We start from the raw sequence: 27,294 nt of genomic DNA, 5'->3' as shown, positions 1-27,294 counted from the left end.
AACATGAAAGGCCAATTTGCTTTGTTTTTTTTTTTCTTTCATAATGGCTACTCTGTCAAAATCTTGCTTGTATTGCATCAGAATACAAAATTTGGGAATAAGAAGGCAAAACTAACTCAGACCCAGAAAACATTTAGGATATTGCCACTCAAGAATCCACAAATCAGCTGAGGCACCCAAAACAATGACAGCAAGCCAGAATTGGAGCAGGCCAACAGCTGTGCCCTGATTGAAAAACAACCTTCCTCTGGTGCCCTGAACTGAATATGCCAGCTTAAAACCAAAGCTCACATCAGAAAACTCATTACAAACCATGATAAATAAGAAAAAAGAGAAAAAAGCCAAAGAAACGCAAGAATCCATAATGATATTGGGCTTGATTTAGTCAAAAGGAAACCGGCTATTCCCAGATTCATCCACCCCTCCAGCTGACTGCCTGTGGAATTCTGATGGAATTATCTGGAAAATCGCAGGGAAACTCAGTTTGGAGGCAATTAATATCTGTCACCTCAGCCAAAGTGTCCCATTTTATTTTCCAAAACACAAAAACTCACCTTGGTCGTATTACCTGTGGATTTCTAAGCTTCAAACGCCTATTTATTGTGTTTTTTTTTTATGGCAAAATGGCAAGTCTGTCCAAACTCTTTTTTGTATTGGGTCAGAATACAAAATTTTGGAAGGAAGAAGGAAAACCAACTCAGACGAACAAAACATTTAGGAAATTGCCACTCAAGAAACCAAAAGTCAGCTGAGGCACCCAAAACAATGATAGCAAGCCAGAATTGGAGCAAGCCAACAGCTGTACCCTGATTGAAAAAGAACCTACCTCTTCTGCCCTGAACTCCATATTGCAGCCTCAAAACCAAAGCTCACATCAGAAAATTCATTACAAACCATAAAAAATAAGAAAAATGAGAAAAAAGACAAGGAAATGCAAGAATCCATAATATTGGGCTTGATTCAGTCACAAGGAAACTGGCTGTTCCCGGATTCATCCAGCCCTCCAGCTGACTGCCTGTGGATTTCTAACTGAATTAACCTGAAAATCACAGTGAAACTCCGTTTGGAGGCAATTACTATCTGTCACCTCAGCCAAAGTGTTCCATTTTATTTTCCAAAACACAAAAAATCACCTTGGTCATGTTACCTGTAGATTTCTAAGCTTCAAACGCCTATTTGTTGTGTTTTTTATTTCATAATGGCTATTCTGCCCAAACTCTTGTTTGTATGGCAGCAGAAAAGAAAATTTGGATACGAAGACGGTAAAACCAACTCAGACCCAGAAAACATTTAAAAAATTGCCGCTCAAGAAACCAAAATCAGCTGAGGCACCCAAAACAAAGAAGGCAAGCCAGAATTGGAGCAAGCCACAGCTGTACCCTGTTTAAAATGACCATACTTCCAGTGCCGTGAACTCCATACTGCAGCCTCAAAACCAAAGCTCACATCAGAAAATTCATTACAAACCATGATAAATAAGAAAACATAGAAAAAAGCCAAAGAAATGCAAGAATTCATAATGATATTGGGCTTGATTCAGTCGCAAGGAAACCGGCTGTTCCCGGATTCATCCACCCCTCCAGCTGACTGCCTGTGGAATTCTGACTGAATTAACCTGAAAATCGCAGTGAAACTCAGTTTGGAGGCAATTAATATCTGTCACCTCAGCCAAAGTGTTCCATTTGATTTTCCAAAACACAAAAACTCCCCTTGGTCATGTTACCTGTAGATTTATAAGCTTCAAAATCCTATTTGCTGTGTTTTTTATGTCATAATGGCTACTCTCCCCAAACTCTTGTTTGTAGAAATCAGAATACAAAATTTGGGAAGGTAGAAGGGAAAACCAACTCAGACGCAGAAAACATGTAGGAAATTGCAGCTCAGGAAACCACAAATCGGCTGAGGCTCAAAACAAAGACAGTAAGCCAGAATTGGAGTAACCCAGCAGCTGTGCCCTGATTGAATAAGAACCTTCCTCTTGTGCCCTGAACTCCATATGCCAGCCTCAAAACCGAAGCTCACATCAGAAAATTCATTACAAACCATGATAAATCAGAAAAATGAGACAAAAGCCAAAGAAATGCAAGAATCCATAATGATGTTGGGCTGGATATAGTTTCAAGGATACCGGCTGTTCCCAGATTCATCCACCCCTCCAGCTGACTGCCTGTGGAATTCTGACTGAATTAACCGGAAAATCGCAGTGAAACTCAGTTTGGAGGCAATTAATATATGTCACCTCAGCCAAAATGTTCCATTTCATTTTCCAAAACACAAAAACTCACCTTGGTCATGTTACCTCTGGATTTCTAAGCTTCAAAACCTATTTGTTGTGTTTTTTATTTCATAATGGCCACTCTGCCCAAACTCTTGTTTGTATTGCATCAGAATACAATATTTGGGAAGGAAGAAGGCAAAACCAACTCAGACCCAGAAAACTTTTAAGAAATTGCTGCTCAAAAAACCTCAAATTGGCGGAGGCACCCAAAACAATGACAGCAAGCCAGAATTGGAGCAGGCCAACAGCTGTGCTCTGTTTGAAAAAGACCGTTCCCCCGGTGCCGTGAACTCCATATTACAGTCTCAAAACCAAAGCTGACATCAGAAAATTCATTACAAACCATGATAAATAAGAAAAATGAGAAAAAAGCCAAAGAAATGCTAGAATCCATAATGATATTGGGCTTCATTTAGTCGCAAGAAAACGGGCTGTTCCCGGATTCATCCACCCCTCCTGCTGACTGCCTGTGGAATTCTGACTGAATTAACCTGAAAATCGCAGTGAAACTCAGTTTGGAGGCAATTAATATCTGTCACCTCAGCCAAAGTGTTCCATTTTATTTTCTGAAACACAAAAACTCACCTTTGTTGTGTTACCTATGGATTTATAAGCTTCAAAAGCCTATTTGTGGTGTTTTTTATTTCATAATGGCTACCCTGCCGAAACTCTTGTTTGCATGGCGTCAGAATACAAAATTTGGGAAGGAAGAAGGCAAAACCAACTCAGACCCAGAAAACATTTAGGAAATTGCCGCTCAAGAAACCACAAATTGGCTGAGGCACTCAAAACAATGACAGCAAGCCAGAATTGGTACAGGCCAACAGCTGTGCCCTGTTTGAAAAAGACCATTCCTCAGGTGCCCTGAACTCCATATTGCAGCCTCAAAACCAAAGCTCACATCAGAAAATTCATTACAAAGCATGCTATATCAGAAAAAGTAGAAAAAAGCCAAAGAAATGCAAGAATCAAGAATGATATTGGGCTTGATTTAGTCGCAAGGAAACCGGCTGTTCCCGGATTCATCCACACCTCCAGCTGACTGCCTGTGGATCTGACTGAATTCACCTGAAAATCGCAGTGAAACTCAGTTTGGAGGCAATTAATATCTGTCACCTCAGCCAAAGTGTTCCATTTTATTTTCCAAAACACAAAAACTCACCTTGCTCGTGTTACCTATGGATTTATAAGCTTCAAAACCTATTTGTTGTGATTTTATTGCATAATGGCTACTCTGCCGAAACTCTTGTTTGTATGGCGTCAGAATACAACATTTGGGAAGGAAGAAGGCAAAACCACCTCAGACCCTGAAAACATGTAGTAAATTGTCGTTCAAAAGACCAATAATCGGCTGAGGCACCCAAAACAATGACAACAAGGCAGAATAGGAGCAAGTCAAAAGCTGTGCACTTTTTGAAAAATAACCTTCCTCCGGTGCCCTGAACTCCATATTGCAGCCTCAAAACCAAAGCTCACATCAGAAAATTCATTACAAACCATGATAAATAAGAAAAATGAGACAAAAGCCAAAGAAATGCTAGAATCCATAATGATATTGGGCTTGATTTAGTCGCAAGGAAATTGGCGGTTCCCAGATTCATCCAGCCCTCCAGCTGACTGCCTGTGGAATTATGACTGAATTAACCTGAAAATCGCAGTGAACCTCAGTTTGGAGGCAATTAATATCTGTCACCTCAGCCAAAGTGTTCCATTTTATTTTCCAAAATCAAAAACTCACCTTGGTCTCGTTATGAGTAGACTTATAAGCTTCAAATGCCTATTTGTTGTGTTTTTTATTTCATAATGACTACTCTGTCCAAACTCTTGTTTGTATTCCATCAGAATACAATATTTGGGAAGGAAGAAGGTAAAACCAACTCAGACCCAGAAAACATTTAAAAAATTGCCGCTCAAGATACCAAAAGTCAGCTGAGGCTCCCAAACAATGACAGCAAGCCAGAATTGGAGCAAGCCAACATCTGTACCCTGTTTGAAAAAGACCATTCCTCAGGTGCCCTGAACTCAATATTGCAACCTCAAAACCAAAGCTCACATCAGAAAATTCATTACAAACCATGATAAATAAGAAAAAGGAGAAAAAAGCCAAAGAAATGCAAGAATCAAGAATGATATTGGGCTTGATTTAGTCGCAAGGAAACCGGCTGTTCCCGGATTCATCCACCCCTCCAGCTGACTGCCTGTGGACTTCTGACTGAATTCACCTGAAAATCGCAGTGAAACTCAGTTTGGAGGATATTAATATCTGTGACCTCAACAAAGTGTTCCATTTTATTTTCCAAAACACAAAAACTCACCTTGGTCGTGTTACCTGTATTTTTGTAAGCTTCAAACGCCTTTTTGTTGTGTTTTTTATTTCATAATGGCTACTCCGCCCAAACTCTTGTTTGTATTGCGTCAGAATACAACATTTGGGAAGGAAGAAGGCAAAACCAACTCAGACCCAGAAAACCTTTAGGAAATTGCCGCTCAAGAAACCACAAATCGGCTGAGGCACTCAAAACAATGACAGCAAGCCAAAATTGGAGCAGCACAACAGCTGTGCCCTGTTTGAAAAAGACCATACCTCTGGTGCCCTGAAGGCCATATTACAGCCTCAAAACCAAAGCTGACATCAGAAAATTCATTACAAACCATGATAAATAAGAAAAATGAGAAAAAAGCCAAAGAAACGCAAGAATCCATAATGACATTGGGCTTGATTCAGTTGCAAGGAAATGGGCTGTTCCCGGATTCATCCACCTCTCCAGCTGACTGCCTGTGGAATTCTGACTGAATTAACCTGAAAATCGCAGTGAAACTCAGTTTGGAGGCAATTAATATCTGTAACCTCAGCCAAAGTGTTCCATTTCATTTTCCAAAACACAAAAACTCACCTTGGTCGTGTTACCTGTAGATTTCTAAGCTTCTAACACCTATTTGTTGTGTTTTTTATTTCATAATGTCTGCTCTCTCCAAACTCTTGTTTGTAATGCGACAGAATACAAAATTTGGGAAGGAAGAAGGCAAAACCAACTCAGACCCAGAAAACATTTAGGAAATTGCCACTCAACAAACCAAAATTGAGCTGAGGCATGCAAAACAATGACAGCAAGCCAGAATTGGAGCAAGCCAAGAGCTGTGCCCTGTTTAAAAAAAAAAACCTTCCTCTTGTGCCCTAAACTCCATATTGCAGCCTCAAAACCAAATCTCACATCAGAAAATTCATTACAAAGCAGGATAAATCAAAAAATGAGAAAAATGCCAAAGAAATACAGGAGACCTTTCTGATATTGGGCTGGATTTAGTCGCAAGGAAACCGGCTGCTCCCAGATTCATCCACCCCTCCTGCTGACTGCCTGTGGAATTCTCACTGAATTAACCTGAAAATCGCAGTCAAACTCAGTTTGGAGGCCATTAATATCTGTGACCTCAACAAAGTGTTCCATTTTATTTTCCAAAACACAAATACTCACCTTGGTCGTGTTTCGAGTAGACTTATAAGCTTCAAACGCCTATTTGTTGTGTTTTTTTATTTCATAATGACTGCTCTGTCCAAACTCTTGTTTGTATTCCATCAGAATACAAAATTTGGGAAGGAAGAAGGCAAAACCAACTCAGACCCTGAAAACACTTAGGACATTGTGGCTCAAGAAACCACAAATCGGCTGAGGCACCCAAAACAATGACAGCAAGCCAGAATTGGAGCAAGCAAACATCTGTACCCTGTTTGAAAAAGACCATTCCTCCGGTGCCCTGAACGCCATACTGCAGCCTCAAAACCAAAGCTCACATCAGAAAATTTATTACAAACCATGATAAATAAGAAAAAGGAGAAAAAAGCCAAAGAAATGCAAGAATCCATAATGATATTGGGCTTGATTTAGTCGCAAGGAAACCGGCTGTTCCCGGATTCATCCACCCCTCCAGCTGACTGCCTGTGGAATTATGACTGAATTAACCTGAAAATCGCAGGGAAACTCAGTTTGGAGGCAATTAATATCTGTCACCTCAGCCAAAGTGTTCCATTTGATTTTCCAAAACACAAAACTTCACCTTGGTCGTGTTAACTGTAGATTTCTAAGCTTCAAACGCCTTTTTGTTGTGTTTTTTATTTCCTAATGGCTACTCTGCTGAAACTCTTGTTTGTATTGCGTCAGAATACAAATTTGGGAAGGAAGAAGGCAAAACCAACTCAGACCCAGAAAACCTTTAGGAAATTGCCGCTCAAGAAACCACAAATCGGCTGAGGCACTCAAAACAATGACAGCAAGCCAGAATTGGAGCAGCACAACAGCTGTGCCCTGTTTGAAAAAGACCATACCTCTGGTGCCCTGAACGCCATATTGCAGTCTCAAAACCAAAGCTGACATCAGAAAATTCATTACAAACCATGATAAATAAGAAAAATGAGAAAAAAGCCAAAGAAATGCAAGAATCCATAATGACATTGGAATTGATTTAGTCGTAAGGAATCCGGCTATTCCTGGATTCGTCCACCCCTCCAGCTGACTGCCTGTGGAATTCTGACTGAATTAACCTGAAAATCACAGTGAAACTCAGTTTGGAGGCAATTAATATCTGTCACCTCAGCCACAGTGTTCCATTTGATTTTCCAAAACACAAAAACTCACCTTTGTTGTGTTACCTGTAGATTTCTAAGCTTCAAACGCCTATTTGTGGTGTTTTTTATTTCATAATGGCTACTCTGCCCAAACTTTTGTTTCTATTGCGTCAGATTACAAAATTTGGGAAGGAAGAAGGCAAAACCAACTCAGACCCAGAAAACATTTAGGAAATTGCCTCTCAAGGAACAAAGGGCCGCTGAGGAACCCAAAACTTTGAAAGCAAGACAGAATTGGAGCAAGCCAACAGCTGTGCCCTGATTGAAAAAGACCATTCCTCCGGTGTCCTGAACTCGATATTGCAACCTCAAAACCAAACCTCAGATCAGAAAATTCATTACAAATCATGATAAATAAGAAAAATCAAAAAATGCAAAGAAATGCAGGAGTTCTTAGTGATATTGGGCTTGATTTATTCCCTTGTTAATGGCTGTTTCCAGATTCTTCTATACCTCCCAACTGAGTGTCTGTGGTTTCTGCTGAATTAAAATGAAATTCGCTGTGAAACTCGGTTTGGAGGCAATTAATATCTGTCACCTCAGCAAAAGTGTTCCATGTCTTTTTCCAAAACACAAAATCTCACCTTGGTCGTGTTACCTGCAGCTTTCAAAAGCCTATTTGATGTGTTTTTTATTTCATAATGTCTATTCTGTCCAAACTCTTGTTTGTATTGCGTCACAATACAAAATTTGGGAAGTAAGAGGACAAAACCATCTGAGACTCAGAACACGTTTAGGAAATTGCCACTCAAGAAACCTCAAATCGGCGGAGGCACCCAAAACAATGACAGCAAGCCAGAATTGGAGCAAGCCAGCAGCTGTGCCCTGATTGAAAAAGACCATTCCTCCGGTGCCCTGATCTCCATATTGCAGCCTCAAAACCAAAGCTCACATCAGAAAATTCATTACAAACCTTCATACATAAGAAAAATGAGAAAATACCCAAAAATGCAAGAATCCAGAATGATATTGGGCTGGATTTGTTCGCAAGGAAACCGGCTGTTCCCGGATTCATCCAACCCTGCAGCTGACTGCCAGTGGAATTCTGACTGAATTAACCTGAAAATCACAGTGAAACTCAGTTTGGAAGCAATTAATAACTGTCACCTCAGCTAAAGTGTTCCACTTTATTTTCTAAAACACAAAAACTCACCTCGGTCGTGTTACCTGTAGATTTCTAAGCTTCAAACGCCTATTTGTTGTGTTTTTTGTTTCATAATGGCTACTCTGCCCAAACTCCTGTTTGTATTTGGGCAGAATACAAATATTGGGAAGGAAGAAAGCAAAACCAACTCAGACCCAGAAAACATTTAGGAAATTGCCGCTCAAGCAACAAAGGGCCGCTGAGGAACCCAAATCTTTGAAAGCAAGACAGAATTGGAGCAAGCCAACAGCTGTGCCCTGATTGAAATAGACCATTCCTCCGGTGTCCTGAACTCGATATTGCAACCTCAAAACCAAACCTCAGATCAGAAAATTCATTACAAACCATGATAAAAAAGAAAAATCAGAAAAAATCCAAAGAAATGCAGGAGTTCTTAGTGATATTGGGCTTGATTTATTCCCTTGTTAATGGCTGTTTCCAGATTCTTCTACACCTCCCAGCTGAGTGTCTGTGGTTTCTGACTGAATTAAAATGAAATTCGCTGTGAAACTCGGTTTGGAGGCAATTAATATCTGTCACCTCAGCAAAAGTGTTCCATGTCTTTTTACAAAACACAAAATCTCACCTTGGTCGTGTTACCTGTAGCTATCAAAAGCCTATTTGATGTGTTTTTTATTTCATAATGTCTACTCTGTCCAAAGTCTTGTTTGTATGCCATCAGAAAAGAAAATTTGGGAAGGAAGACGGCAAAACCAACTCAGACCCAGAAAACATTTAGGAAATTGCCACTCAAGAAACCGAAAGTCAGCTGAGGCACCCAAATAAATGGCAGCAAGCCAGAATTGGAGCAGGCCAACAGCTGTGACCTGTTTGAAAAAGACCATTCCTCCGGTGCCCTGAACTCCATATTGCAGCCTCAAAACCAAAGATCACATCAGAAAATTCATTACAAACCATGATAAATAAGAAAAATGAGAAAAAAGCCAAAGAAATGCAAGAATCCATAATGATATTGGGCTGGATTTAGTCGCAAGGAAACCGGCTGTTCCCGGATTCATCCACCCCTCCAGCTGACAGCTTGTGGAATTCTGACTGAATTAACATGAAAATCGCAGTGAAACTCAATTTGGAGGCAATTAATATCTGTCACCTCAGCCAAAGTGTTCCATTTGATTTTCCAAAATCAAAAACTCACCTTGGTTGTGTTACCTGTAGATTTCTAAGCTTCAAACGCCTATTTGTTGTGTTTTTTATTTCATAATGGCTACTCTGTCCAAACTCTTGTTTGTATTGCATCAGAATACAACATTTGGGAAGGAAGAAGGCAAAACCAACTCAGACCCAGAAAACATTTAGGAAATTGCCGCTCAAGAAACAAAGGGCCGCTGAGGAAGCCAAAACCTTGAAAGGAAGACAGAATTTGAGCAAGCCAACAGCTGTGCCCTGATTGAAAAAGACCATTCCTCCGGTGTCCTGAACTCGATATTGCAACCTCAAAACCAAACCTCAGATCAGAAAATTCATTACAAACCATGATAAATAAGAAAAATCAGAAAAAATCCAAAGAAATGCAGGAGTTCTTAGTGATATTGGGCTTGATTTATTCCCTTGTTAATGGCTGTTTCCAGATTCTTCTATACCTCCCAGCTGAGTGTCTGTGGTTTCTGACTGAATTAAAATGAAATTCGCTGTGAAACTCGGTTTGGAGGCAATTAATATCTGTCACCTCAGCAAAAGTGTTCCATGTCTTTTTCCAAAACACAAAATCTCACCTTGGTCGTGTTACCTGTAGCTTTCAAAAGCCTATTTGATGTGTTTTTTATTCCATAATGTCTATTCTGTCCAAAATCTTGCTTGTATTACGTCAGAATACAAAATTTGGGAAGGAAGAGGACAAAAACAACTGAGACTCAGAAAATGTTTAGGAAATTGCCACTCAAGAAACCTCAAATCGGCGGAGGCACCCAAAACAATGACAGCAAGCCAGAATTGGAGCAGGCCAACAGCTGTGCCCTGATTGAAAAAGACCATTCCTCCGGTGCCCTGAACTCCATACTGCAGCCTCAAAACCAAAGATCACATCAGAAAATTCATTACAAACCATGATAAATAAGAAAAATGAGAAAAAAGCCAAAGAAATGCAAGAATCAAGAATGATATTGGGCTGGAGTTAGTTGCAAGGAAACCGGCTGTTCCCGGATTCATCCATCCATCCAGCTGACTGCCTGTGGAATTCTGACTGAATTAACCTGAACGGAGGTAGTTAATATCTGTCACCACAGCCAAAGTGTTCCATTTTATTTTCCAAAACACAAAATCTCACCTTGGTCGTGTTACCTGTATCTTCAAAAGCCTATTTGTTGTGTTTTTTATTTCCTAATGGCTACTCTGTCCAAACTCTTGTTTGTATTGTGTCAGAATACAAAATTTGGGAAGGAAGAAGGAAAACCAACTCAGACCCAGAAAACATTTAGGAAATTGCCACTCAAGAAACCACAAATCGGCTGAGGCACCCAAAACAATGACAGCAAGCCAGAATTGGAGCAAGCCAACAGCTGTGCCCTGATTGAAAAAGAACCTTCCTCTTGTGCCCTGAACTCAATATGCCAGCCTCAAAACCAAAGCTCACATCAGAAAATTCATTACAAATCATGATAAATAAGAAAAATGAGAAAATAAGTCAAAGAAATGCAAGAATCCAGAATGATATTGGCCTTGATACTGTTGCAAGGAAACCGGCTGTTCCCAGATTCATCCACCCCTCCAGCTGACAGCCTGTGGAATTCTGACTGAATTAACCTGAACGAAGGCAGTTAATATCTGTCACCACAGCCTAAGTGTTCCATTTTATTTTTTCAAAACACAAAATCTCACCTTGGTCGTGTTACCTGTAGCTTAAAACACCTATTTGATGTGTTTTTTATTTCATAATGGCTACTCTGTCCAAACTCTTGTTTGTATTGCGTCAGAATACAAAATTTGAAAAGGAAGAAGGCAAAACCAACTCAGACCCAGAAAACTTTTAGGAAATTGCCATTCAAAAATCCAAATTCAGCTGAGGCACCCAAAACAATGACAGCAAGCCAGAATTGGAGCAGGCCAACAGCTGTGCCCTGTTTGGAAAAGACCATTCCCCCGGTGGCCTGAACTCCATATTGCAGCCTCAAAACCAAAGCTCACATCAGAAAATTCATTACAAATCATGATAAATAACAAAAATGCGAAAAAAACCAAAGAAAAGCAAGAATCCATAATGATATTGGGCTTGATTCAGTTGCAAGGAAACTGGCTGTTCCCGGATTCATCCACCCCTCCATCTGACTGCCTGTGGAATTCTGACTGAATTAACCTGAAAATCGCAGTGAAACTCTGTTTGGAGGCAATTAATATCTGTCACCTCAGCCAAAGTGTTCCATTTTATTTTCCAAAACACAAAAGCTCACCTTGGTCGTGTTACCTGTAGATTTCTAAGCTACAAATGCCTATTTGTTGTGTTTTTCATTACAAAATGGCTACTCTGTCCAAACTCTTGTTTCTACTGCGGCAGAATACAAAATTTGGGAAGGAAAATGGCAAAACCAACACAGACCCAGAAAACTTTCAGGAAAATGCCACACAAGAAACCAAATTTGGAGGGAATTAGAATCTGTCCCCTCAGCAAAAGGGTTCCATGTCATTTTCCAAAACACAGAAACACATCTTGTTCATATTGCCTACATTTCTCATTCTGAAAGGGCAATTTGATGTGTTTTTTATTTTCTTTCATAATGGCTACTCTTTCCAAAATCTTGCTTGTATTGCATCAGAATACAAAATTTGGGAATAAGAAGGCAAAACCGACTCAGACCCAGAAAACATTTAGGAAATTGGCACTCAAGAAACCACAAATCTCCTGAGGCACCCAAACAATGACAGCAAGCCAGAATTGGAGCAGGCCAACAGCTGTGACCTGATTGAAAAAGAACCTTCCACTTGTGCCCTGAACTCAATATGCCAGCCTCAAAACCAAAGCTCACACCAGAAAATTCATTACAAACCATGATAAATAAGAAAGATGAGAAAAAAGCCAAAGAAATGCAAGAATCCATAATGATATTGGGCTTGATTTAGTCGCAAGGAAATCGGCTGTTCCCAGATTCATCCACAGCTCCAGCTGACTGCCTGTGGAATTCCGACTGAATTTATCAGAAAATCGCAGTGAAACTCAGTTTGGAGGCAATTAATATCTGTCACCTCAGCCAAAGTGTTCCATTTTATTTTCCAAAACAAAAAAAATCATATTGGCGTGTTACCAGCAGATTTATAATCTGTAAATGTCTATTTGTTGCATTGTGTCAGAATACAAAATTTGGGAAGGAATAAGGCAAAACTAACTCAGACCCAGAAAAAATTTAGAAAATTGCCGCTCAAGAAACCAAAAGTCAGCTGAAACCCCAAAACCAATGACAGCAACCCAGAATTGGAGCAAGCTAACAGCTGTGCCCTGTTTTAAAAAGACCATTCTTCCGGTGCCCTGAACTCCATATTGCCGTCTCAAAACCAAAGCTCACATCAGAATATTCATTACAAACCTTGATAATAAGGGAAATGTGAAAAAGTCAAATAAATGCAAGAGTCCTTTGTGATATTTGGCTGGATTTAGACACAAGGAAACTGGCTGTTTCCAGATTCATCAACCCCTTCCACAGACTGACTTTGGAATTCTGATGGAATTCACCTCAAAATCGCACTCACACTCAATTGGAAGGTAATTAGAATCTGTCCCCTCAGCAGAAGTGTTCCAAGTCATTATCCAAAACACAGAAACTCATCTTGGTCTTGTTCCCTGTAGCTTTTGAATCCTGAAAGGGCAATTTGCCGTATTTTCTGTTTTTTCATAATGGCTACTCTGTCCAAAATCTTGCTTGTATTGCATCAGAATACAAAATTTGGGAATAACAAGGCAAAACCAACTCAGACCCAGAAAGCATTTAGTAAATTACCACTCAAGTAACCACAAATCGGCTGAAGCACCCAAAACAATGACAGCAAGCCAGAATTGCAGCAAGACAACAGCTGTGCCCTGATTGAAAAAGAACCATCCTCTTGTGCCCTGAACTCAATATGCCAACCTCAAAAACAAAGCGCACATCAGAAAATTCATTACAAACCATCATACATAACAAAAATGAGAAAAAAGCCAAAGAAATGCAAGAATCCATAATGATATTGGAATTGATTTAGTCGTAAGGAATCCGGCTATTCCTGGATTCGTCCACCCCTCGAGGTGACTGCCTGTGCAATTCTCACTGAATTAACCTGAAAATCACAGGGAAACTCAGTTTGGAGGCAATTAATATATGTCACCTGAGCCAAAGTGTTCCATTTTATTTTCCAAAACACAAAAACTCACCTTGGTCGTGTTACCTGTAGATTTCTAAGCTTCAAACGCCTATTTGTTGTGTTTTTTATTTCATAATGGCTACTCTGTCCAAACTCTTGTTTGTATTGAGTCAGAATAAAAAATTTGGGAATAAGAAGAAAAAACCGTGTCAGACCCAGAAAACATTTAGGAAATTGCCACTCAAGAAACCTCAAATTTGCTGAGGCACCCAAAACAATGACAGCAAGCCACAATTAGAGCAAGCCAACAGCTGTGCCCTGATTGAAAAAGAACATTTCTCTTGTGCCCGGAAGTTCTTATTGCAGCCTCAAATCCAAAGCTCACATCAAAAATTCATTACCAACCATGATAAATAAGAAAAAAGAGAAAAAAGCCAAAGAAATGCAAGAATCCATAATGATATTGGGCTTGATTTAGTCGTAAGAAATCCGGCTAGTCCTGGATTCATCCACCCCTCCAGGTGACTGCCTGTGCAATTCTCACTGAATTAACCTGAAAATCACAGTGAAACTCAGTTTGGAGGCAATTAATATCTGTCACCTCAGCCAAAGTGTTCCATTTTATTTTCCAAAACACAAAAACTCACCTTGGTCGTGTTACCTGTAGATTTCTAAGCTTCAAACGCCTATGTGTTGTGTTTTTTATTTCATAATGGCTACTCTGTCCAAACTCTAGTTTATATTGCGTCAGAATACAAAATTTGGGAAGGAAGAAGGCAAAACCAACTCCGACCAAGAAAACATTTAGGAAATTGCCGCTCAAGAAACCAAAAGTCAGCTGAGGCACCCAAAACAAGGACAGCAAGCCAGAATTGGAGCAAGCCAACAGCTGTGCCCTGATTGAAAAAGAACCATCCTCTTGTGCCCTGAACTCAATATGCCAACCTCAAAAACAAAGCGCACATCAGAAAATTCATTACAAACCATCATACATAACAAAAATGAGAAAAAAGCCAAAGAAATGCAAGAATCCATAATGATATTGGAATTGATTTAGTCGTAAGGAATCCGGCTATTCCTGGATTCTTCCACCCCTCGAGGTGACTGCCTGTGCAATTCTCACTGAATTAACCTGAAAATCACAGGGAAACTCAGTTTGGAGGCAATTAATATATGTCACCTGAGCCAAAGTGTTCCATTTTATTTTCCAAAACACAAAAACTCACCTTGGTCGTGTTACCTGTAGATTTCTAAGCTTCAAACGCCTATTTGTTGTGTTTTTTATTTCATAATGGCTACTCTGTCCAAACTCTTGTTTGTATTGAGTCAGAATAAAAAATTTGGGAATAAGAAGAAAAAACCGTGTCAGACCCAGAAAACATTTAGGAAATTGCCACTCAAGAAACCTCAAATTTGCTGAGGCACCCAAAACAATGACAGCAAGCCACAATTAGAGCAAGCCAACAGCTGTGCCCTGATTGAAAAAGAACATTTCTCTTGTGCCCGGAAGTTCTTATTGCAGCCTCAAATCCAAAGCTCACATCAAAAATTCATTACCAACCATGATAAATAAGAAAAAAGAGAAAAAAGCCAAAGAAATGCAAGAATCCATAATGATATTGGGCTTGATTTAGTCGTAAGAAATCCGGCTAGTCCTGGATTCATCCACCCCTCCAGGTGACTGCCTGTGCAATTCTCACTGAATTAACCTGAAAATCACAGTGAAACTCAGTTTGGAGGCAATTAATATCTGTCACCTCAGCCAAAGTGTTCCATTTTATTTTCCAAAACACAAAAACTCACCTTGGTCGTGTTACCTGTAGATTTCTAAGCTTCAAACGCCTATGTGTTGTGTTTTTTATTTCATAATGGCTACTCTGTCCAAACTCTAGTTTATATTGCGTCAGAATACAAAATTTGGGAAGGAAGAAGGCAAAACCAACTCCGACCAAGAAAACATTTAGGAAATTGCCGCTCAAGAAACCAAAAGTCAGCTGAGGCACCCAAAACAAGGACAGCAAGCCAGAATTGGAGCAAGCCAACAGCTGTGCCCTGATTGAAAAAGAACCTTCCTCTTGTGCCCTGAACTCAATATGCCAGCCTCAAAACCAAAGCTCACATCAGAAAATTCATTACAAACCATGATAAATAAGAAAAATGAGAAAAAAGCCAAAGAAATTCAGGAGTTCTTAGTGATATTGGGCTTCATTTATTCCCATGTAAACTGCTGTTTCCAGATTCTTCCACACCTCCCAGCTGAGTGAATGTGTATTCTGACTGAATTAACCTGGAAATCGCAGTGAAACTCACTTTGGAGGGAATTAGAAATTGTCCCCTCAGCAGAAGTGTTCCATGACACTTTCTAAAACACAAAAACTCACCTTGGTCGTGTTACCTATCGATTTCTAAGCTTCAAATGCGTAATGTTCTGTTTTTAATTTCATAATGGCTACTCTGTCCAAACTCTTGTTTGTATTGCGTCAGAAAATTTGGGAAGGAAGAAGGCAAAACCAACTCAGACCCAGAAAACATTCAGAAAATGTGGAACAAAAAACAACAACACTGAGGCACCCAAAACCTTTAAAGCAAGACAGAATTGTAGCAAACCAATAGCTGTGCCCTGATTGAAAAAGAACCTTCCTCTTGTGCCCTGAACCCAATATGCCAGCCTCAAAAGCAAAGCTCACATCAGAAAATTCATTACAAACCATGATAAAAAGAAAAATGAGAAAATAGCCAAGGAAATGCAAGAATCCATAATGATATTGGGCTTGATTCAGTCACAACGAAACCGGCTGTTCCCAGATCCATCCACCCTTCCAGCTGACTGCCTGTGGACTTCTGAATGAATTAACCTGAAAATCGCAGTGAAACTCAGTTTGGAGACTATTAATATCTGTCACCTCAGCCAAAGTGTTCCATTTTATTTTCCAAAACACAAAAACTCACCTTAGTCGTGTTACCTGTATATTTCTAAGCTTCAAACGCCTATTTGTTGTGCTTTTAATTTCATAATGGCTACTCTGTCTAAACTCTTGTTTATATTTCTTCAGAATACAAAATTTGTTAAGGAAGAAGGCAAAACCAACTCAGAACCAGTAAACATTTAGGAAATTGCCACTGAGGAAACGACAAATTGGCTGAGGCACCCAAACCAATGACAGCAAGCCAGAATTGGAGCAAGGCAACAGCTGTGCCCTGATTAAAAAAGACCATTCCTCAGGATCCCTGAACTCCATATTGCAGCCTCAAAACCAAAGCTCACATCAGAAAATTCATTACAAACCATGATAAATAAGAAAAATGAGAAAATAGACAAGGACATGCAAGAATCCATAATGATATTGGGCTAGATTTAGTCGCAAGGAAACCGGCTTTCCCGGATTCATCCACCCCTCCAGCTGACTGCCTGTGGAATTCTCACTGAATTCACCTGAAAATCACAGTGAAACTCAGTTTAGAGGCAATTAATATCTGTCACCTCAGCCAAAGTCTTCCATTTCATTTTCCAAAACACAAAACCTCACCTTGGTTGAGTTACCTGTAGATTTCTAAGCTTCCAACGCCTATTTGTTGTGTTTTTTATTTCATAATGGCTACTCTGCCCAAAGTCTTGTTTGTATGGCGTCAGAATACAAAATTTGGGAAGGAAGAAGGCAAAACCAACTCAGACCCAGAAAACATTTAAAATTGCCGCTCAAGTAACCAAAATTCAGCTGAGGCACCCAAAACAAGGACAGCAAGCCAGAATTGGAGCAAGCCAACAGCTGTGCCCTGATTGAAAAAGAACCTTCCTCTTGTGCCCTGAACTCAATATGCCAGCCTCAAAACTAAAGCTCACATCAGAAATTTCATTACAAACCATGATAAATAAGGGAAATGTGAAAAAGCAAAAGAAATGCAAGAGTCCTTTGTGATATTTGGCTGGATTTAGACAGAAGGAAACTGGCTGTTTAAAGATTCATACCCCCTTCCACAGACTGAGTTTGGAATTCTGACTCAATTCACCTCAAAATCGCACTCACACTCAATTTGGAGGGAATTACTATCTCTCCCCTCAGCAGAAGTGTTCCATGTCATTTTCCAAAACACAGAAACTCATCTTGCTCATGTTGCCTGTAGATTTCTAATCCTGAAAGGGTAATTTGGTGTGTTTTTTTTTTTTTTCTTTCATAATGGCTACTCTGTCCAAAATCTTGCTTGTATTGCATCAGAATACAAAATTTGGGAATAAGAAGGCAAAACCAACTCAGACCCAGAAAACATTTAGGAAATTACCACTCAAGAATCCACAAATTGGCTGAGGGACACAAAAAAATGACAGCAAGCCAGAATTGGAGCAAGCCAACAGCTGAGCCCTGTTTGAAAAAGACCATTCCTCTGGTGCCCTGAACTCAATATGCCAGCCTCAAAACCAAAGATCACACAAGAAAATTCATTACAAACCATGATGAATAAGAAAAATGAGAAAAAAGCCGAAGAAATGCAAGAATCCATAATGATATTGGGCTTGATTTAGTCACAAGGAAACCGGCTGTTCCCGGATTCATCCAACCCTAAAGCTGACTGCCTGTAGACTTCTGACTAAATTAACCTGAAATTCGCAGTGAAACTCAGTTTGGAGGCAATATATAACTGTCACCTCAGCCAAAGTGTTCCATTTTATTTTCCAAAACACAAAAACTCACCTTGTTCGTGTTACCTGTAGATTTTTAAGCTTCAAATGCCTATGTGTTGTGTTTTTTATTTCATAATGGCTACTCTGTCCAAACTCTTGTTTGTATTGCGTCAGAATACAAAATTTGGGGAGGAAGAAGGCAAAACCAACTCAGACCCAGAAAACATTTAGGAAATTGCTGCTCAAGAAACCTCAAATCGGCTGGGGCACCTAAACCAATGACAGCAAGCCAGAATTGGAGCAAGCCAACAGCTGCGCCCTGATTGAAAATGAAGCATTCTCTTGTGCACTGAACTCCATATTGCAGCCTCAAAACCAAAGCTCACATCAGAAAATTCATTATTCTGTCCAAACTCTTGTTTGTATTGCGTCAGAATACAAAATTTGGGAAGGAAGAAGGCAAAACCAACTCAGACCCAGAAAACATTTAGGAAATTGCCTCTCAAGAAACCACAAATCGGCTGAGGCACCCAAAAACTTAAAACAAGACAGAATTGGAACAAGCCAACAGCTGTGCCCTGATTGAAAAAGAACCTTCCTCTTGTACCCTGAACTCAATATGCCAGACTCAAAACCAAAGCTCACATCAGAAAATTCATTACAAACCATGATAAATAAGAAAAAAGAGAAAAAAGGCAAAGAAATGCAGGAGTTCTTAGAAATATTGGGCTTGATTTATTGCCATGTAAACGGCTGTTTCCAGATTCATCCGCACCTCCCAGCTGAGTATTTGTGGTTTCTGACTGAATTAACCTGAATATCGCAGTGAAACTCGGTTTGGAGGCAATTAATATCTGTCACCTCAGCCAAAGTGTTCCATTTTATCTTCCAAAACTCAAAAACTCACCTTAGTCTTCTTACCTGTAGATTTCAAAACTTCAAATGCCTATTTGTTTTGTTTTTTATTTCATAATGGCTACTCTGCCCAAGCTCTTGTTTGTATTGCGTCAGAATACAAAATTTGGCAAGGAAGAAGGCAAAACCGACTCAGACCCAGAAAACATTTAGGAAATTGCCACTCAAGAATCCAAAAGTCAGCGGAGGCACCCAAAACAAGGACAGCAAGCCAGAATTGGAGCAAGCCAACAGCTGTGCCCTGATTGAAAAAGAACCTTCCTCTTGTGCCCTGAGCTCAATATAGCAGATTCAAAACCAAAGCTCACATCAGAAAATTCATTACAAACCATGATAAATAAGAAAAATGAGAAAAAAGCCAAAGAAATGTAGGAGTTCTTAGTAATATTGGGCTTGATTTATTGCCATGTAAACGGCTGTTTCCAGATTCATCCACACCTCCCAGCTGAGTGTCTGTGGTTTCTGACTGAATTAACCTGAAAATCGCAGTGAAACTCGGTTTGGAGGCAATTAATATCTGTCACCTCAGCCAAAGTGTTCCATTTTATTTTCCAAAACTCAAAAACTCACCTTAGTCTTCTTACCTGTAGATTTCTAAGCTTCAAATGCCTATTTGTTGTGTTTTTTATTTCATCATTGCTACTCTGTCCAAACTCTTGTTTGTATTGCGTCAGAATACAAAATTTGGGAATAAGAAGGAAAAACCGTGTCAGACCCAGAAAACATTTAGGAAATTGCCACTCAAGAAACCAAAAGTCAGCTGAGGAACCCACAACAATGACAGCAAGCCAGAATTGGAGAAAGCCAACTGCTGTGCCCTGATTGAAAGAGGACCTTCCTCTTGTGCCCTGAACTCAATATGCCAGCCTCAAAAGCAAAGCTCACATCAGAAAATTCATTACAAACCATGATAAATAAGAAAAATGAGAAAAAAGCCAAAGAAATGCAGGAGTTCTTAGGGATATTGGGCTTGAATTATGGCCATGTAAACGGCTATTTCCAGATTCATCCACACCTCCCAACTGAGTGTCTTTGGTTTCTGAATGAATTAACAAAAAAATCGCAGTGAAACTCGGTTTTGGAGGCAATTAATATCTGTCACCTCAGCCAGGGTGTTCAATTTTACTTTCGAAAACACAAAAACTTACCTTGCTCGTGTTACATGTGCATATATAAGCTTCAAACGCATATTTGTTGTGTTTTTTATTTCATAATGGCTACTCTGTCCAAACTCTTGTTTGTATTACGTCAGAATACAAAATTTGGGAAGGAAGAAGGCAAAACCGACTCAGACCCAGAAAACATGTAGGAAATTGCCGCTAAAGAAACCAAAAACAGCTGATGCACGCAAAACAATGACAGCAAGCCAGAATTGCAACAAGCCAACAGCTGTGTCCTGTTTGAAAAAGACCATTGATCCGGTGCCCTGAACTCAATATGCCAGCCTCAAAACCAAAGCTCACATCAGAAAATTCATTACAAACCATGATAAATAAGAAAAATGAGACAAAAGCCAAAGAAATGCATGAGTTCTTAGTGATATTTGGCTGCATTTAGACACAAGGAAACTGGCTGTTTAAAGATTCATCCCCCCCTTCCACTGACTGACTTTGGAATTCTGATTGATTTCACCTCAAAATTGCACTCACACTCAATTTGGAGGGAATTAGAATCTGTCCCCTCAGCAGAAGGGTTCCATGTCACTTTCCAAAACACAGAAACTAATCTTGATCACGTTGCCAGTAGATTTCTAATCCTGAAAGGGCAATTTCTGTGTTTTTTTTTTTCTTTCATAATGGCTACTCTGTCCAAATCTTGCTTGTATTGAATCAGAATACAAAATATGGGAATAAGAAGGCAAAACCGACTCAGACCCAGAAAACATTAAGGAAATTGCCGCTCAAGAAACCACAAATCGGCTGAGGTTCCCAAAACAATGACAGCAAGCCAGAATTGGAGCAAGCCAACAGCTGTGCCCTGATTGAAAAAGAACCTTCCTCTTGTGCCCTGAACTCAATATGCCAGCCTCAAAACCAAAGCTCACATCAGAAAATTGATTACAAATCATCATAAATAAGAAAAAAGAGAGAAAAGCCAAAGAAATGCAAGAATCCATAATCATAGTGGCTTGAATTAGTTGCAAGGAAACCGGCTGTTCCCGGATTCATCCACCCCTCCAGCTGACTGCCTGTGGAATTCTGACTGAATTAACCTGAAAATCGCAGTAACACTCAGTTTGGAGGCAATAATATCAGTCACCTCAGCCAAAGTGTTCCATTTGATTTTCCAAATCACAAAAACTCACCTTGGTCGTGTTACCCTTAGATTCATAAGCTTCAAACGCTAATTTGTTGGTTTTTTTTTTTTTTATTTCATGATGGCTACTCTGTCCAAACTCTTGTTTGTATTGCATCAGAATACAAAATGTGGGAAGGAAGAAGGGAAAACGAACTCAGACCCAGAAAACATTTAGGAAATTGCCGCTCAAGAAACCACAAATCGGCTGAGGCACCCAAAACCTTGAAAGCAAGACAGAATTGGAGCAAGCCAACAGCTGTGCCCTGATTGAACAAGACCATTAATCCAGTGCCCTGAACTCCATATTCCATCCTCAAAACCAAAGCTCACATCAGAAAATTCATTAGAAACCATGATAAATAAGGGAAATCTGAGAAAGCCAAAGAAATTCAAGAGTCCTTTGTAGTATTTGGCTGGATTTAGACAGAAGGAAACTGGCTGTTTCCGGATTCATCCCCCCCTTCCACAGACAGACTTTGGAATTCTGATTGAATTCACCTCAAAATCGCACTCACACTCAATTTGGAGGGAATTAGAATCTGTCCCCTCAGCAGAAGGGTTCCATGTCATTTTCCAAAACACAGAAACTCATCTTGGTCGTGTTGCCTATAGATTTCTAATCCTGAAAGGGCAATTTGCTGTGTTTTTTTTTCTTTCATAATGGCTACTCTGTCCAAATCTTGCTTATGTTGCATCAGAATACAAAATTTGGGAATAAGAAGGCAAATCCGACTCAGACCTAGAAAACATTTAGGAAACTGCAACACAAGAATCCACAAATCAGCTGAGGCACCCAAAACAATGACAGCAAGCAGAATTGCAGCAAGACAACAGCTGTGCCCTGATTGAAAAAGAACCTCCCTCTTGTGCACAAAAATTCAATATGCCAGCCTCAAAACCAAAGCTCACTTCAGAAAATTCATTACAAACCATGATAAATAAGGGAAATCTGAGAAAGCCAAAGAAATTCAAGAGTCCTTTGTGGTATTTGGCTGGATTTAGACACAAAGAAACTGGTTGTTTAAAGATTCATCCCCCCCTTCCACAGACAGACTTTGGAATTCTGATTGAATTCACCTCAAAATCGCACTCACACTCAATTTGGAGGGAATTAGAATCTGTCCCCTCAGCAGAAGTGTTCCATGTCATTTTCCAAAACACAGAAACTCATCTTGGTCGCGTTGCCTGTAGATTTCTAATCCTGAAAGGGCAATTTGCTGTGTTTTTTTTTTTTCTTTCATAATGGCTACTCTGCCAAAATCTTGCTTGTATTGCATCAGAATACACAATTTGGGAAGGAAGAAGGCAAAACCGACTCAGACCCAGAAAACATTTAGGAAATTGCCACTCAAGAAACCACAAATCGGCTGAGGCACCCAAAACAATGACAGCAAGCCAGAATTGCAGCAAGCCAACAGCTGTGCCCTGATTGAAAAAGAACCTTCCTCTTGTGCCCTGAGCTCAATATAGCAGATTCAAAACCAAAGCTCACATCAGAAAATTCATTACAAACCATGATAAATAAGAAAAATGAGAAAAAAGCCAAAGAAATGCAGGAGTTCTTAGTAATATTGGGCTTGATTTATTGCCATGTAAACGGCTGTTTCCAGATTCATCCACACCTCCCAGCTGAGTGTCTGTGGTTTCTGACTGAATTAACCTGAATATCGCAGTGAAACTCGGTTTGGAGGCAATTAATATCTGTCACCTCAGCCAAAGTGTTCCATTTTATCTTCCAAAACTCAAAAACTCACCTTAGTCTTCTTACCTGTAGATTTCAAAGCTTCAAATGCCTATTTGTTTTGTTTTTTATTTCATAATGGCTACTCTGCCCAAGCTCTTGTTTGTATTGCGTCAGAATACAAAATGTGGGAAGGAAGAAGGGAAAACCAACTCAGACCCAGAAAACATTTAGGAAATTGCCGCTCAAGAGACCACTAATCGGCTGAGGCACTCAAAACAATGACAGCAAGCCAGAATTGGAGCAGGCCAACAGCTGTGCCCTGTTTGAAAAAGACTATCCCTCCGGTGCCCTGAACTCCATATTGCAGCCTCAAAACCAAAGCTGACATCAGAAAATTCATTACAAACCATGATAAATAAGAAAAATGAGAAAAAAGCCAAAGAAATGCAGGAGTTCTTAGTAATATTGGGCTTGATTTATTGCCATGTAAACGGCTGTTTCCAGATTCATCCACACCTCCCAGCTGAGTGTCTGTTGTTTCTGACTGAATTAACCTGAAAATCGCAGTGAAACTCGGTTTGGAGGCAATTAATATCTGTCACCTCAGCCAAAGTGTTCCATTTTATCTTCCAAAACTCAAAAACTCACCTTAGTCTTCTTACCTGTAGATTTCTAAGCTTCAAATGCCTATTTGTTTTGTTTTTTATTTCATAATTGCTAGTCTGTCCAAACTCTTGTTTGTATTGCGTCAGAATATAAAATTTGGGAAGGAAGAAGGCAAAACCAACTCAGACCCAGAAAACATTTAGGAAATTGCCACTCAAGAAACCAAAAGTCAGCTGAAGAACTCACAACAATGACAGCAAGCCAGAATTGGAGAAAGCCAACAGCTGTGCCCTGATTGAAAAAGAACCTTCCTCTTGTGCCCTGAACTCAATATAGCAGCCTCAAAACCAAAGCTCACATCAGAAAATTCATTACAAACCATGATAAATAAGAAAAATGAGAAAAAAGCCAAAGAAATGCAGGAGTTCTTAGGGATATTGGGCTTAAATTATGGCCATGTAAACGGCTGTTTCCAGATTCATCCACACCTCCCAACTGAGTGTCTTTGGTTTCTGAATGAATTAACAAAAAAATCGCAGTGAAACTCGGTTTTGGAGGCAATTAATATCTGTCACCTCAGCCAGAGTGTTCAATTTTACTTTCGAAAACACAAAAACTTACCTTGCTCGTGTTACCTGTACATATATAAGCTTCAAACGCCTATTGGTTGTGTTTTTTTATTTCATAATGGCTACTCTGTCCAAACTCTTGTTTGTATTACGTCAGAATACAAAATTTGGAAAGGAACAAGGCAAAACCAACTCAGACCCAGAAAACATTTAGGAAATTGCCACTCAAGAAACCACAAATCAGCTGAGGCACCCAAAACCTTGAAAGCAAGACAGAATTGGAGCAAGCCAACAGCTGTGCCCTGATTGAACAAGAACCTTCCTCTTGTGCCCTGAACTCAATATACCAGCCTCAAAACCAAAGCTCACATCAGAAAATTCATTACAAACCACGATAAATAAGGGAAATCTGAGAAAGCCAAAGAAATTCAAGAGTCCTTTGTGGTATTTGGCTGGATTTAGACACAAAGAAACTGGCTGTTTCCAGATTCATTCCCCCCTTCCACAGACAGACTTTGGAATTCTGATTGAATTCACCTCAAAATCGCACTCACACTCAATTTGGAGGGAATTAGAATCTGTCCCCTCAGCAGAAGTGTTCCATGTCATTTTCCAAAACACAGAAACTCATCTTGGTCGCGTTGCCTGTAGATTTCTAATCCTGAAAGGGCAATTTGCTGTGTATTTTTTTTTCTTTCGTAATGGCTACTCTGCCAAAATCTTGCTTGTATTGATTCAGAATACAAAATTTGGGAATAAGAAGGCCAAACCGACTGAGACCCAGAAAACATTTAGGAAATTGCCGCTCAAGAAACCACAAATCGGCTGAGGCACCCAAAACAATGACAGCAAGCCAGAATTGCAGCAAGCCAACAGCTGTGCCCTGATTGAAAAAGAACCTTCCTCTTGTGCCCTGAGCTCAATATACCAGCCTCAAAACCAAAGCTCACATCAGAAAATTCATTACAAACCATGATAAAGAAGAAAAATGAGAAAAAAGCCAAAGAAATGCAGGAGTTCTTAGTAATATTGGGCTTGATTTTTTGCCATGTAAACGGCTGTTTCCAGATTCATCCACACCTCCCAACTGAGTGTCTTTGGTTTCTGAATGAATTAACAAAAAAATCGCATTGAAACTCGGTTTGGAGGCAATTAATATCTGTCACCTCAGCCAAAGTGTTCCATTTTATCTTCCAAAACTCAAAAACTCACCTTAGTCTTCTTACCTGTAGATTTCAAAACTTCAAATGCCTATTTGTTTTGTTTTTTATTTCATAATTGCTACTCTGTCCAAACTCTTGTTTGTATTGCGTCAGAATACAAAATTTGGGAAGGAAGAAGGCAAAACCAACTCAGACACAGAAAACCTTTAGGAAATTGCCACTCAAGAACCAAAAGTCAGCTGAGGAACCCTCAACAATGACAGCAAGCCAGAATTGGAGAAAGACAACAGCTGTGCCCTGATTGAAAAAGAACCTTCCTCTTGTGCCCTGAACTCCATATGCCAGCCTCAAAACCAAAGCTCACATCAGAAAATTCATTACAAACCATGATAAATAAGAAAAATGAGAAAAAAGCCAAAGAAATGCAGGAGTTCTTAGGGATATTGGGCTTGAATTATGGCCATGTAAACGGCTGTTTCCAGATTCATCCACACCTCCCAACTGAGTGTCTTTGGTTTCTGAATTAATTAACAAAAAAATTACAGTGAAACTCGGTTTTGGAGGCAATTAATATCTGTTACCTCAGCCAGAGTGTTCAATTTTACTTTCGAAAACACAAAAACTTACCTTGCTCGTGTTACCTGTACATATATAAGCTTCAAACGCCTATTTGTTGTGTTTTTTATTTCATAATGGCTACTCTGTCCAAACTCTTGTTTGTATTACGTCAGAATACAAAATTTGGAAAGGAAGAAGGCAAAACCAACTCAGACCCAGAAAACATGTAGGAAATTGCCGCTAAAGAAACCAAAAACAGCTGAGGCACGCAAAACAATGACAGCAAGCCAGAATTGCAACAAGCCAACAGCTGTGTCCTGTTTGAAAAAGACCATTGACCCGGTGCCCTGAACTCAATATGCCAGCCTCAAAACCAAAGCTCACATCAGAAAATTCATTACAAACCATGATACATCAGAAAAATGAGACAAAAGCCAAAGAAATGCACGAGTTCTTAGTGATATTTGGCTGGATTTAGACACAAGGAAACTGGCTGTTTAAAGATTCATCCCCCCTTCCACTGACTGACTTTGGAATTCTGATTGATTTCACCTCAAAATCGCACTCACACTCAATTTGGAGGGAATTAGAATCTGTCCCCTCAGCAGAAGGGTTCCATGTCATTTTCCAAAACACAGAAACTAATGTTGATCATGTTGCCAGTAGATTTCTAATCCTGAAAGGGCAATTTGCTGTGTATTTTTTTTTCTTTCGTAATGGCTACTCTGCCAAAATCTTGCTTGTATTGCATCAGAATACAAAATATGGGAATAAGAAGGCAAAACCGACTCAGACCCAGAAAACATTTAGGAAATTGCCACTCAAGAATCCACAAATCAGCTGAGGCACCCAAAACAATGACAGCAAGCCAGAATTGGAGCAAGCCAACAGCTGTGCCCTGATTGAAAAAGAACCTTCCTCTTGTGCCCTGAATTCAATATGCCAGCCTCAAAACCAAAGCTCACATCAGAAAATTCATTACAAACCATGATAAATAAGAAAAAAGAGAGAAAAGCCAAAGAAATGCAAGAATCCTTAATGATATTGGGCTTGATTTAGTCGCAAGGAAACCGGCTGTCCCCAGATTCATCCATACTTCCAGCTGTCTGCCTGTGGAATTCTGACTGAATTACCCTGAAAATCGCAGTGAAACTCAGTTTGGAGTCAATTAATATCTGTGACCTCAGCCAAAGTGTAACATTTTTTTTTCCAAAACACAAAAACTCACCTTGGTCATGTAACCTGTAGATTTTTAAGCTTCAAATGCCCATTTGTTGTGTTTTGCATTTCATAATCGGTACTCTGCCCAAACTCATGTTTGTATGTCGTCAGAATACAAAATTTGGGAAGGAGGAAGGCAAAACCAAATCAGACCAAGAAAACATTTAGGAAATTGCCGCTCAACAAACCAAAATTGAGCTGAGGCACCCAAAACAATGACAGCAAGCCAGAATTGGAGCAAGCCAACAGCTGTTCCCTGTTTGAAAAAGACCATTCCTCCAGTACCCTGAACTCCATATTCCAGCCTCAAAACCAAAGCTCACATCAGAAAATTCA

Source organism: Oryctolagus cuniculus, unplaced genomic scaffold (genome assembly GCF_964237555.1).
Source record: "Oryctolagus cuniculus unplaced genomic scaffold, mOryCun1.1 SCAFFOLD_51, whole genome shotgun sequence".
NCBI lineage: Eukaryota > Metazoa > Chordata > Mammalia > Lagomorpha > Leporidae > Oryctolagus > Oryctolagus cuniculus.
The sequence above is the reverse complement of the archived record's forward strand: the minus strand, read 5'-3'. Positions refer to the sequence as shown.